Source organism: Vespa crabro, chromosome 8 (assembly GCF_910589235.1).
Source record: "Vespa crabro chromosome 8, iyVesCrab1.2, whole genome shotgun sequence".
Classification (NCBI taxonomy): Eukaryota; Metazoa; Arthropoda; class Insecta; order Hymenoptera; family Vespidae; genus Vespa; species Vespa crabro.
In genome coordinates this window covers 8827743-8840638 of record NC_060962.1, presented here as the reverse complement: position 1 = coordinate 8840638, position 12896 = coordinate 8827743, and the positions used below count along the sequence as shown (strand labels likewise).

The 12896-nt window shown below is 33.8% G+C and overlaps 1 protein-coding gene across 5 annotated transcripts in view; it reads right to left on the bottom strand.

The window, feature by feature from the left end:
- The window catches only part of LOC124426206 (acetylcholine receptor subunit alpha-like), a 130855-nt gene that overhangs the window by 13987 nt on the left and 103972 nt on the right, over window positions 1–12896 (bottom strand). The gene's annotated exons all lie outside the window — the stretch shown is intronic.

Sequence of the window (12896 nt, the reverse complement as noted above, 5' to 3'; positions counted from 1 at the left end):
CATTTACATAGCCTTCTCATCTCGCACTCTTTCTTACAAATAGAAGGTAGAACCCCTTTCGAAGCCCTTTTCACAATTCTTTCCAATAGTTCCACTCGATCGAAATGACACGATTAAAAAGTTCGATACACTCGAGCAATACTATTCACTCTTACTTTATCTCTCTTTCTCATTTTGAAAAGATAGACAAGTACTTTGACGACTTTTCTTTCTTCGAAAAACGTTTTTCCGATAATAATTCATCTTACCCTTTTATATGATCTAAACACGTATTCTATTGTCCGTCATTGTGGCAAAATTGTAATTGTAGTAATTACAATATTTTTATCCTCCATTTAAATTATTCACCGATGCATCTTTCTCTCTCTCTCTCTCTCTCTCTTTTTCTTTCTGTCCCTTGTGAGAAAGCTTCCCAGCTTTCTTACTTTTTTATTATGCGTGAAATATTTCCGTTCTTTCTATTCTTGTTCCGTACATAAGAAAATTATCCGTATTATTATTATTATTATTATTATTATTATTATTATTATTATTATCGATAATAACAGAGGAAAGTTTTTTTAAAGTGAAAGAAAATTTTTTTTTTTAGAAACTAAAACTGTGGACGTAACTACATAAATTTAATTGAAATTCTGGACAATATATAATTGACACTATGAATGAATTAAAATGATAAATTTAGGATGATCTAGCCTAGAAATATATATAATAGGAAAACTAACTTTAATCGATGGTATATTTAAATCTAACAAAAATAATAGCGATTTTTTTTTATTTAAATCGACTCCCTCTATCTCCCTCTTTATTTCTCCCTCTCTTTCGTTTCTTGAATAGTACTTTACGTAATCACCGTTTTCGAGAGTTCGATCAGAAACTGTCACGAAGGGTTGTTAAAGCTTTCTTCCATTGTTATTCATTATTCAATCGCTATGTGCTCGACATCTCTTCGGCCGATAAGCAAGGAAGTCGGAGTGAAGAAAAAGAAAAAAGGCAGAAAAAAAAATAAAAAAGAGAGGGAGAAAAGGAGAGAGAGAGAGAGAGAGAGAGAGAGAGAGAGAGAGAGAGAAAGAGAGAGAGAGAAAAGTAATACATCTACTTGTTTAATTCTGACCGATTAGAAGTGAGGAATATTGAAGGTAGATGATACGGAGAATGTGAATCGAAATTTTTTTTTCGAGATATCATGAGAATTCATTTTCGGACGAGTGGTCGAGCGACATTTTCTCAAGTAGAAAGGACATTTTTGAGATAACGATGGATTTAATCTTTTCCACTTGAGCAGACCTGTCGGCGGAAGGTGGCTGATTACAGCCGCCACACCAATCCCTCTTCCCTTCCTCATCTCTTTGCCACCCCCTCCGAACCTCTCCTATCCCATTCGCGTATAATCGTAAAGGAAAATGAGAGAAGCAGAAAAAAAAACGTACCGGCGAAGGAATCGATCCGGTTGGCGCGTTCCATTTGAAAGTTAAATCGCGTTCAACTTGCAAATCGTTTGCCTCGCCTAGAAGAGAAGTGGGCGGAGTCTTCCTTGATTACTTGCCGCGCGGCATCTACCGATTGAATCTTAATCGGGAACGTTCACTCGTTCGACTTCAATATTTCTTGGTCTACCTATCACCACGCCCATTTAGTTTTACGACATTGATATTATTGTAATTAAACTATTTTTTTCTTTCTCTTTTCTTTTTTTTTTTTTTCCTTATTTCCTCCTTCTCTTAAATCTTTCTTTCCTCCCTTTTCTCACTCCTTTTTTTCTTTTTTTAATGGACGATCTCTTTTTAGGGGATAATTACAAAGTTTATTTGGCCAATATGTCTCGCGACGATCGAGTTAATCTTACGATCCAGTTAGTCTTACGATACACGTTTATATCATTATACTGTAGTACATATATTTAATTTCTTTTTTCTTTTCCTTCTTTTTTTTTTTTTTTTTTTTTTTTTTTTTTTTTTTTTTTTTATATTTTAATAATTAGAAGGAAAAAATTGAAATCTACAGTTACATTCCTACGAAAATTGTAAAATTTATTTTCTTTCTCGTTATCTTCATAATCAATAGTAATATAGAATGTTTATTTCAAAATGATTATTTTCCACGTACGTGAAGAAAAAGAAAAAGATATAAAAAAAGAGACAGAGATATATATATATATATATATATATATATATATAGAGAGAGAGAGAGAGAAAAAGTATATGCTTGGCGTGTTTCAAATGCAAATGAAAACTGTATGAACTTTCTCGTAGTCTCGAGTACACGCGTATACGAGGCTCATTGTCTCGTTCATTCATCCCTACAAAGACTTCCGAACAGTAAGCGTCGAAGGAAACGTCGGAGGAAACGAATTGCCCTTTGTATTCAGGATAGCACGCTCGCTCGCTTCTAGCGTTTTGACGCTAAGTCGGCTTTTCGAATCGACGTTGGCAAAGTTTTAATAAAGAAGCTGACACGAAGAAGAGAAGAGAGAGAGAGAGAGAGAGAGCCAGTCTATACTTTTACTTTCTCTCTCTCTCTCTCTCTCTCTCTCTCTCTCTCTTCCTCCTCACCCTCCATTTAATTCTTTCTAGACGTTAGAAGGGCCAAGAAGCCGGTATGGAAGAGCAGCACTTTAAGCGATGAAATTTACTTAGCAAGAGAGTAACGACATCACTGTCCACTCGAATAGGTCCTTCAAAAGTGGGGAGTGGCTTGGAAGGGATGCTTAGTTAAAGGAAAGACGAAAAGAAACATGGCGACAAGGTGTCTTCCTCTTCGTAGGCATAATGGAGATCTTTAAAAGTTTCGAATTTTCTTCATGCAATATACGATAAAGTTCGATCTTACTTATATTCTTTTTCTTATTTCCGTGGCATAGTATTTATATATAATATTGTATATATATGTATATATATATATATATAGAGAGAGAGAGAGAGAGAGAGAAAGAGAGAGAGAAAAAGCCATAAATTTATGGGGATTTTGAGAGGTTGAGGAAGGAGAAGGATTAGATTCAAAGTCATGTTTCTCTTGGCCCCGACCCATTTCTAGTTTTAATGGATCACGGAGTTACTGGAAGCACTCCAACTTATATTCGAAAGTAAATTAAAAATATAAGAGTCCAATGTATCAAAGAAACTGTATAACTGGAAATTATCCAGATTATTCTGGGGTATAAGGCGTAACGGAGGGGGAGGGTGAGAATGGTGGTAAAAGAGTATGGAAAGGAAGTATTAGAAGAAGTAGCAATTATTAAACGACAGAGATGAAAAAAAATTATTTTCGTTGGACGTTCCTTTGAATTTTTTCCTTCCTTTTCCCCTTCTTTTCTCTTATATTTTTGTTAAATTGCGACGATTTAATTAATATTTATTTTGATTATATCAAATTAATTACATACTAAAAAGTAGCTCGAGATTGTTGGCCGATGGAACACACCGGAAGAGAAAAAAAGAAAGCAAGAAATTTGTTCTTGTCGAGATAAATCTTGCTTATATTTTTAGAGTAAGAGAGAGAGAGAGAGAGAAAAATAAATTAATAAATAAATAAAACAGGGACGAAGCGAAAGAAAGAAAAAAAAAAAAAAGGAAAAAAAAGAAAAAAGAAAAGAAAAGAAAGGGAAAGATTTCAAAGAAGGGTAACTTTCGTTTAATAAAATATTGCCTTGGCCTGGCTTGAAAGTAACCTTTGTGCTACACGTAATTATCACGTCGATTCTGCTAGGGTAATAAAACGAATCGATCTTCATCGAACGAGTAATCGCAATATGTAGAAGAATGATCGTTAAAATTTTCTCTCGTGAGACATTCGACAAAGAATAAGGCTAAAAGAAAAGAGACAGAGAGAGAGAGAGAGAGAGAGAAAGAGAGAGAGAGAAATAAAAAGAAAAAAAAAGAAAAAAAAAATAAAAGAAATATCTATCCAGGCTTCGACTTTTTCTATATTAACCGTACTTTCAAAGGTCTCGTATTAGAAAGAAAGTGTGTGTGTGTGAGAGAGAGAGAGAGAGAGAGAGAGAGAGAGAGAGAGAAAGAGAGATAGAGAAAGAGAGATAGAGAAAGAGACAGATAAAGCTAGGAGAGTGTCCTATAAGTCACGCTTATAGTAAAAAGGATTGCACCGGTTCTCTCTCTCTCTCTCTCTCTCTCTCTTCCTCTCTCTTTCTCTCATTGTACTAGCGAACTGAAACCGCAGGAAAACCGCAATCTCGGATAAACCTCGATTTTGCGTCGGATATACGCATGTGTGTCACGTAGCTAGACTGTGTCCTCCGGATTTTCTTCGTTTCTCTCGTTCTATTCTATGACTCTGTAAAAGAGGACGCAGTGATTAACTACCGAAGACAGACAATAGTTTCCTTTCGTATTCCCTTTTTCTTTATCAATTCTCTTTTATCTTTCTTCCCTCATGCGAGATATCGCAAATAATAATTATCGACCACTTACTCGCTCCTCCTAAACGTTTCTTTATTATTTCTTGCTTTCTTTCTTTCTTCCTTTTTTTTTTCTTTTTTCTTTTTCTTTTTATCCCTCTTACCTCCCACATTATATGAGATCGCAATTCTGCACGTTTTTCCTTTTACAAGGGGGGAAAAAAAAAAAGAAAGAAAGAAAGAAAATAAGAAAGAAAAAACGACATTGATTGTAAGTGCAAAAAAAATTTTCGAGATTGAAACTCATTCAGCGGCAAATCTTTTACTGGTTGAAAAACGTGAGTAGTATCTACGGAACACCCTCGAACATTATCGAGAAATTGGCGAGGAGGTCAATTGGAAGAAGAAGAAGAAGAAGAAGAAGAAGAAAAAGAGGAGACAAATTTCTGCTGTTATCCGAATGGCCGATTCAATATGGGCGGGTATCCGACGGGTGGTACTTCTATCCCGGAACTCATTTTCCTACGCCAATGCACTTTCATTGTGAGTTTCAAAGCATGACACTATTGATTCGAACGTAACAAATCGGCCGTGCAATTTATCTCTAATTATTATTATTATTATTATTATTATTATATATTTTCGAATTGGCAATTGTTCAAATCAAATTGCCCCTATTAATTTGTACTCGTTTTAATTGTTGTTTCCGTTAATTAATTATGTTTGAAGTATTTATATATTTATTTTCTTTTTTCTTTTTTTTTTTTCGCAAGTATAGTAATCGATGTCATACAGTGGGACGAAGTTAAACCATTGTTCTAACTGAGGATATGTCCTCTTTTAAAAATATACTTTGTCAAAAAAGTTTCTTTAATGAAGACAATGAAATGGTAAAAGACTATCGGTGGAGACGATAAAAACGATGTTAAATCGTAAAGTTACGTTTTAGGGGTGAGTAAAAAGCTCGTTGGGTAATTACGATCGTGTACTACAGTTGCGTTTATTCAACTTCTTCTTCTTCTTCTTCTCTCTCTCTCTTTTTTTCTTCTATTTCCTTCTTTCACGAATCGTCTCGTTCACGCAACCAGTCAGCTTTCGACGATGTTTCATTTTTTTTCTTTTTTATAATTTACTTTTATATAACTATATGTATATACATATATATATATATATATATATATATATATATATGTATTTCTTTTTATATACTTCGTGTCGAACCAAGAGGTTAAAAAATCTTTTGTTGAGTTTATTGAACTCGCAAGATACATATATATATATATATATGTATTAAATACATACAATAGTATATCTCTTACTCCCTCTCTCTCTCTATCTCTCTTTCTCTCTAACTCTCTTTCTCTCTCTCTCTTTCTCTTTTACTCTTGTAATTTTGTTTTATGCTCGTTAGTCATTCACATTTCTTTCATTTTCTTCCATTCGTTCATTACTTTTAATTTAATTTCGCATTTACGCTATTGCACATTCCCATATATAGTCGCAATATCAGACGCAATACTCATTTTATGGCTTCAATTATTACATCTCGAAATATAATTTTTTAGCTGATGCAGTTATTTCGGAGACTTGATTTCGGTGACTTCATTTTCACGTATACTGCAACCACTTTATATATAAATATATATATATATATACATATATATATATTTTTTTTTAATAAAAAGAAAAGAGAGAGAGAAAGAGAGAGAGGACAAAAGGAAAAAGAAGAGGGGTCGAACTAGAAATTCGCAACGATATAGAAAGATGCTATTATCCACACTATGCGACGATAGTTCGAGGATACGATTTTTGTTAGCGACAGGATAAAACTATTTTTGAACAGTGCTCAAGTGGATAGACTTGGCCAAGGTAGACGTATATATATATATATATGTAGCTATGTATGTATGTATGTATGGACGTATATATACATACATATACACCTATCTACGTACCTACGTACTACGACGTGGTGCTTCAGAGAAGAGAGGATTGGATCGTTGCCGAGAATGGGAATAATAGGTGCAACCTTTTCAAAAGGTCATTGTATCTTTGTTTAATTATCGATTTATATAGCATTTTCACGCGAATACATGTTTCTTACTAATGACGTTTCAATTTTTTCTTTTCCTTCTTTCTTTCTCAGAAAATTAATCACCTCAATGAATTATGGAATTATATTATTACCCGTGATGGAATCGGAAATACTTTTGAATTTTTTTATTTTGCTCGTAAACACTTTTATGAAGTAAAGAAACAAAAAAAAAAAAAAAACAGGAAGAAAGAAAATAAAGAAAAATATTTGAAAATTCTTCGCGAGAAAAGAGTGTACGGTGTACCGTCTTTGCGCCAAAATAAGAAGACTTTTAAGGAGAAGGGACGTGAGTCTCTATGTCGTATTCGTTGGTAGTAACCGATGGCTCGTAGTATCGTGACTTCGTGCCATGCTCAAATTGGATTCTACTCTCGGAGGAGAAGCCTTGAGAGGTAACGGGTCCGTGGTCGGCAAACGGAAATCTCTTGGCACTTCCTATGCCATTCCTCTCGGTTCGAATTTCCAATCTAGGTATGCCAAGCAAAGTAGAAGTCGCCATATTTAGGACAGCCTCTCTTGCATTAAAGTCGAGATGGTACATCGAAGGAGTCTCTTGAGGGTTTTCTCTTCTATCCCTTCCCCCTCCTATAACCGTCTCTGCCTTTGCCGCTGGCTCTGCCTCTCTACTTTCTACCACCCTCTTTTCCCATTCTGATCCAATGAACTTCCCAAGGTACAATTTTCATCCAAGCGTGTTATTCTTTCTTCTGATATCGTAAATCGATACGTAATGGTGGATGATGATGCGGCCCTCTCTTCTTTATTATCCTGCAAATATTTTCGCGAGCCATACGGTAACTTCGATTTTCAATATATGTATTGCAATATAATATACGATGATACCGTATCGAAGAACTTTGTGTCGGTGTATTGAATTTTCTTTTTTTTCTCTTTCTTTTTTCTTTTTTTTTTTCTTTTTCTTTATTTTTTCTTCAAAGGATAAAATTCTCTTTAGGAAAAAAAAAAAAAAAAAAAACAAAACAAAAGAAGATGAATTAAAAGTCCATCAAACCGATAACGATACGAGATTAAAAGTATTATCGACTATGAAAAGTATTTTTCTTTAATTTTCATCGCAGTTTGATCGATTGATCCTACTCGTTTCAACGTAATCGATGATTACTAATTAACGCAACAATAATTTTCTCGTATAATTGTAACATCATCCGGTCATATTTAGTGGATTTTATGGATTCTATTGGACACATTTGCGCTAACAGCAACAGCAGTAACAACAATGATAGCAAAAGCAACGATAATAGCAGCAGCAGCAGCAGCAGCATACGTTCCGCTTCTATGCATCGGACTACGATTCATATGCTACCCGCAGCTGTTTAACCATTGCAATTCCTTTCCTATTTGTTATTATTTTTCCCGTTCTCTCTCTCTCTCTCTCTCTCTCTCTCGTGTTGATAATTATTAATCAAAGTCAATAATTTTATAAATATAATATAAATTAAATATAAACATTGGTCTAGAAGACATCGTTGTGTATCTCGTTAAGAGAAGAAATGAGAAGGTTATAAAGATAAGAGAAAAAAGAAAGTAGAAGAGGGAACAGAAGAAAAAGAAGAAGAAGAAGAAAAACAAGCAAGAAAATGTTCGGTAAGGTAGACGCGTTTGCCTCTCGTCGTCTACAACCATCACCAGTGCTACTGCCACCGCCACCGCCACCTCCATCACTACCACCACCACCAGCAACACCTAGTAGTTGTTATATAGGTCAGCTGGTCGTCGACATTCTGGGACATTAATTTCAGAAGTGTTTCTATTCACACCCCTCCCGGTACGAGTTCATTGGCCCGTAAGGGCTCTTTTCATAGGGGTGCCTGCCTCATACGGGGGTGCTAGCAGCCAGCGTAGTAAGCTCTTTGAAACTGGTTCAGAGCGGTCGTTTAATATTAATGGCAGCATTTGCGACTCCGTATGGACGACGTTTAACTAACGAGACCTGGCGATTCGGTCAACGTACATACATACATACATACTACACTCACCCACGTACGTACGCACGCACGCACGCACGCACGCACGCATATAAGCAAACACTTGTACCCTGCGGACACATGGACGATTTCAAAGTTTTTTGCTTTTTTTTCTTTTTCTTCTTCTATTTTATTTTATTTTATTTCGACCTATCTTTATTCTCCTTTCTCCTTTTGTTTTTCTTTCTTTACAGTACACTCTTCTCTTCTATTCTCTTCTATGTGTTTTTTTTCCCCCTCCTGACTCACCTTCCCCTCTTCTTGTTTCTCTCGATCTGTAAAATGCACACGCTCTAATCGATGACTTCGGTGACTAGCTTTGCTAAGTTGAAAGGGATCGTTGACGCGCCGAGGCCATAGAGGGAAGAATTTAAACGAAGCTCGAAGCTCTTTTCGGATCGATTGAATGTTTCTACGAGGCCATCCGATAGAAGAACTCTTTTGCTCTCCCTATCTCTTTTCTTCTTTGAGTTGAGTTTATGGCACGTTAACGCATAGTATAACGTAATTGAATATTGTGCGTAATATTATATATCCAAAGTACATGCTCATCGAGGTACAAACATTTATTGTAAAGCGTAAAGGCAAATGTTTACTCGTTCGCGGATAATTAAATGGTCGGTAATTTCATAAAGTATTCTTGTATAGATTATATATATATAAACCTTTATATGTGTGTGTGTGTGTGTGTGTGTGTAGGAAGAAGAAGATATTTATAGAGAAAGAAGAACACTCGTTTGATACAATGTTTTTAATTTGGTTTAACTTTGTGAGTTTTTTTAGGAGAATTTATTATTATTATTATTATTATTATTATTATTATTATTATTATTATTACTATTATTATTATTATATATACAATGAAGAAAGTAAATGATATTTTCTATTTGTAGTTTTATTTCTTTCCTTCTTTTTTTTCTTTTCTTTTCTTTAAGTGGATTTGACCGGTGATTTCAAATCGCAAAAGTCATAAAACAAGACGTTAGCTTTATGATGCGGAAGGGTCAAAGGTGGAAAGAGAAATAAAGAGAAATAGGAAGAGAGAGAGAGAGAGAGAGAGAGAGAGAGAGAGAGAGAGAGAAAGAGAGGGACAGAGAAAAAGAGAAAGAGCAGGATGGAAGATAGTTTTCATTGCAACGTTAGAACTCAGAAAAGCATGAGAGAAGTCTAGAGATATTTCCAAAACGTAAGCGAGGTATAGTTAATAAAAAAAGAAAAAAAAAAAAAAAAAAAAAATAAAGTTTCAAAATTCTACGACAAAATGTCGTAATAGGCAACAAAGAAAACAAAGAATTATAAATCTTTATAAACGTTATTCCATAGGATTTTATGGATATAACATATCCCACTGTTGTCCTTTAGTTTCCTATCTTTTATATTATTTACAAACGAACGATATTCTCCTTTATATCTCACGTAAGATATTCTCGCACATTCGAGTTAATACAAAAACCATGAATCCTTCTATCCCATTACTTTTATATCGTAAAAAGAAAGAGATAAGATGTTACTCTTGGTATATATATAAAATATTCCCAGATGATAAATTATATCATGAGTTTCGCAGTTAGCAGATAACATACGTTTATATAAACAAGAAGTTTCATACAGAGACGGTTTAACATTGACCTCCCCTTTCCCGTTTCTCCCGTAAACGCAAATATCTCGAAGCTAGTAATAGCCAAACTACATAACATTTCTACAAATACTATAAATTTAACTTCGATCGAATCCAAACGTCGGTCATTTCGACTTACGTCCGTTTCGTTATTACGTTAAATGACATTACAATTATAATAATAAATTAATAATTAGATTTTATGAAGTATCCAAGATCATTTATTTACAGTTTATACGATTCCTATCGGTATACGGTAAAAGAGTAAAGAGAGAGCGAGAGAGAGAGAGAGAGAAAGAGAGAAAGAGAGAGAGGGAGAGAAAGAGAAATCGTGTAGAAGAGCGTATCACCTTTTTCGTTAATATTCAATGTACGTGAAATGTCAAACGTGTACTGCAAGCCAAATTCGAAGGTATTCCATAATAGCCTGCAGCTTGAGCAAGCACGAAACTAATCTACAAACTCGTTGCAAGCTGATAAGTCAAGCCCATGTTTAACTTTGGTTGTGACGTTGCTTCCAACCAGAGGTCGTGTATAATTAGCGATTATTGAATTTGCGATTTGCCCGCTACGATTACATAGAAAAAGAGAAATAGAAAGGGGAAAAGAGAGATATCAAAACGATCTCGTTATCGTTTTACTCGAATTCATGAGAATTGTCGAATATTGGTGAGAGAGAGAGAGAGAGAGTATGGAAGTTTATATTCGTTATACACTTGATTGACTTACGATTTAAAATGTACATTTCATTTCCATTCGTGATTTGAAATCAAAATTATATGATATTATTATTATTATTATTATTATTATTATTATTATATCGATTAGGGGGGAAAGAGAAATAATATTTTTTTTTTTCCTTCTTCAGAAATATTTTCTTTTTTATTTATTGATTTTATTTTTTTCATCGAACAATAGTCTCAAGACTATCAATCGAAAACGATCGAAATTATTTCAAATGTTATTAAATAAAATATCCTTTACGATGGATATCTTTAAGAAAACGATTTAACTTTTATTTATATATATATATATATATATATATATATATATATTTTTTTTTTCCTTCCTCTTCATTGTATTCCTTTAAATCAGATCTTCAGATTATCCTACTTATCTCTCTCTCTCTCTATTCTTTAATTTTCAAAAAATATATCGTTTTCGATATACTCTACGTTTTGAACGAAATACAAATACATATTTTCCTTCTGTGAGTATTGTAAGCGATGTAACAAGGATGTTCGAACAGTCTCTATTCGATGATAACCCACATATGAAGACAAAAAGCTTTTGTTCGTCCTTTGAATATCACGATGACGCAATGGAGACCTTTCGGTAGGAACTCTTGTCTTTTGATAAAGCGAAGAGAAAACGATATCTCGTTTATGGGAGGGGGGAAGAGGAGGAGGCGGAGGGGGAGAGGGGAATATGAGGGCCGAGAGGAATGGACGGTCGGAGGATGAATAAGTGAAAGAAAAGGGAAACGGTTTGGTCATCTTCTTCTTCCTGACGTTATTACATTAGTTTCGTAATTCCGTCATTTTTCATCGACTTCTTTTTTTCTTTTTTTTTTCTTTTTTTTTTTCTTTTTTTTTTTTTTAATCCTCTACCAGTTCATCGATCGATATTCGATATCAAATATTTCAAAGTGTCTTATTGCCAGTTAAAGAAAAAAAATGGAGTAAATCAGATAGTTTCTTTACCATCCTTGTTCATTTTTATTTGTTTATTTATTCATTCGTTTAAGAAGAAACAAACTATTTCCAAACGTAAGTTCGAATTTTAATTGTTAGTCATTCGTAATGTTCCATTAAGTAGACATTGGTACGCTTTGAGATGTCATGGCGATATATTGTTGTCTGTTAATGAGAAAGGAAAATCAGATAGCACAGAGGTGTGTAGAAAGGGCTGAGAATTTAGTGGAGGGTATAGGAATAGGTGTAAGGAAATTAGGTACAAGGTGAATTAGGTAGAGGATAATCGAATAGCCAGAAACAGAGTAAATGTATGTATGTATGTATGTATGTATGTATGTATTTATATGTGTTACAGAAAAAGAGAGAGAGAGAGAGAGAGAGAGGGATACAGGAATAGGATCTATGGTATGGGAGAAATTTCTAACAGAATGAATTTACTTTCTAAACCCAAATGCGTCCTAACCGCAATGAAATTCAAATTCTATGCAACGAGATCGTCTTTTTCTTTATTTTTCTTTTTTTTTATTTTTTTTTTTTTATTTCATTTTGCTTTCTTTCCTTTTCATTTAACTTAAATATTTATCTCCGTTACCTCTTTCTTTCTTTTCCAAATTGACCTTTTGTTTTTTCTTTCCTTTTTTTATCTTGATGATCCTCCCTCCTCTCTCTCTCTCTCTCTCTACATATATATATATATATATATATATATATATATATATATATGTATATATATATGTTTCTTGGGTATCTTCAACTTTCCTTTGTCTTAGATTTCCAACGATCGAAACGATTTCGAAATAAGACGATACTCCTCGTTGAATTTCGAATGAGACATTCTGATTAGAATTTCTAAGATTTCTTTGCTGAAAGGTTTCTTCCGGCGCGAATAGATATAAAATGTTAATTCATTAAATGTATAATCTAACGTTATTCATATGATTAATAATTTCTATGATTATTTATATACGAAGATATTTATAATAATATTTCGATAAAATTATTTCATTAGTTTAGAGTTCTTTTTCTCGAGGTCGTCCGATGAAAAATCTCAAGAAATTGAAATCAACTACGTTCTTTTCCCGAAAAGTATATCTACATACCGCCTTTCACGCAAAGTGAAAACGTTCTCGTAAAAACACGAGTTTCCTTA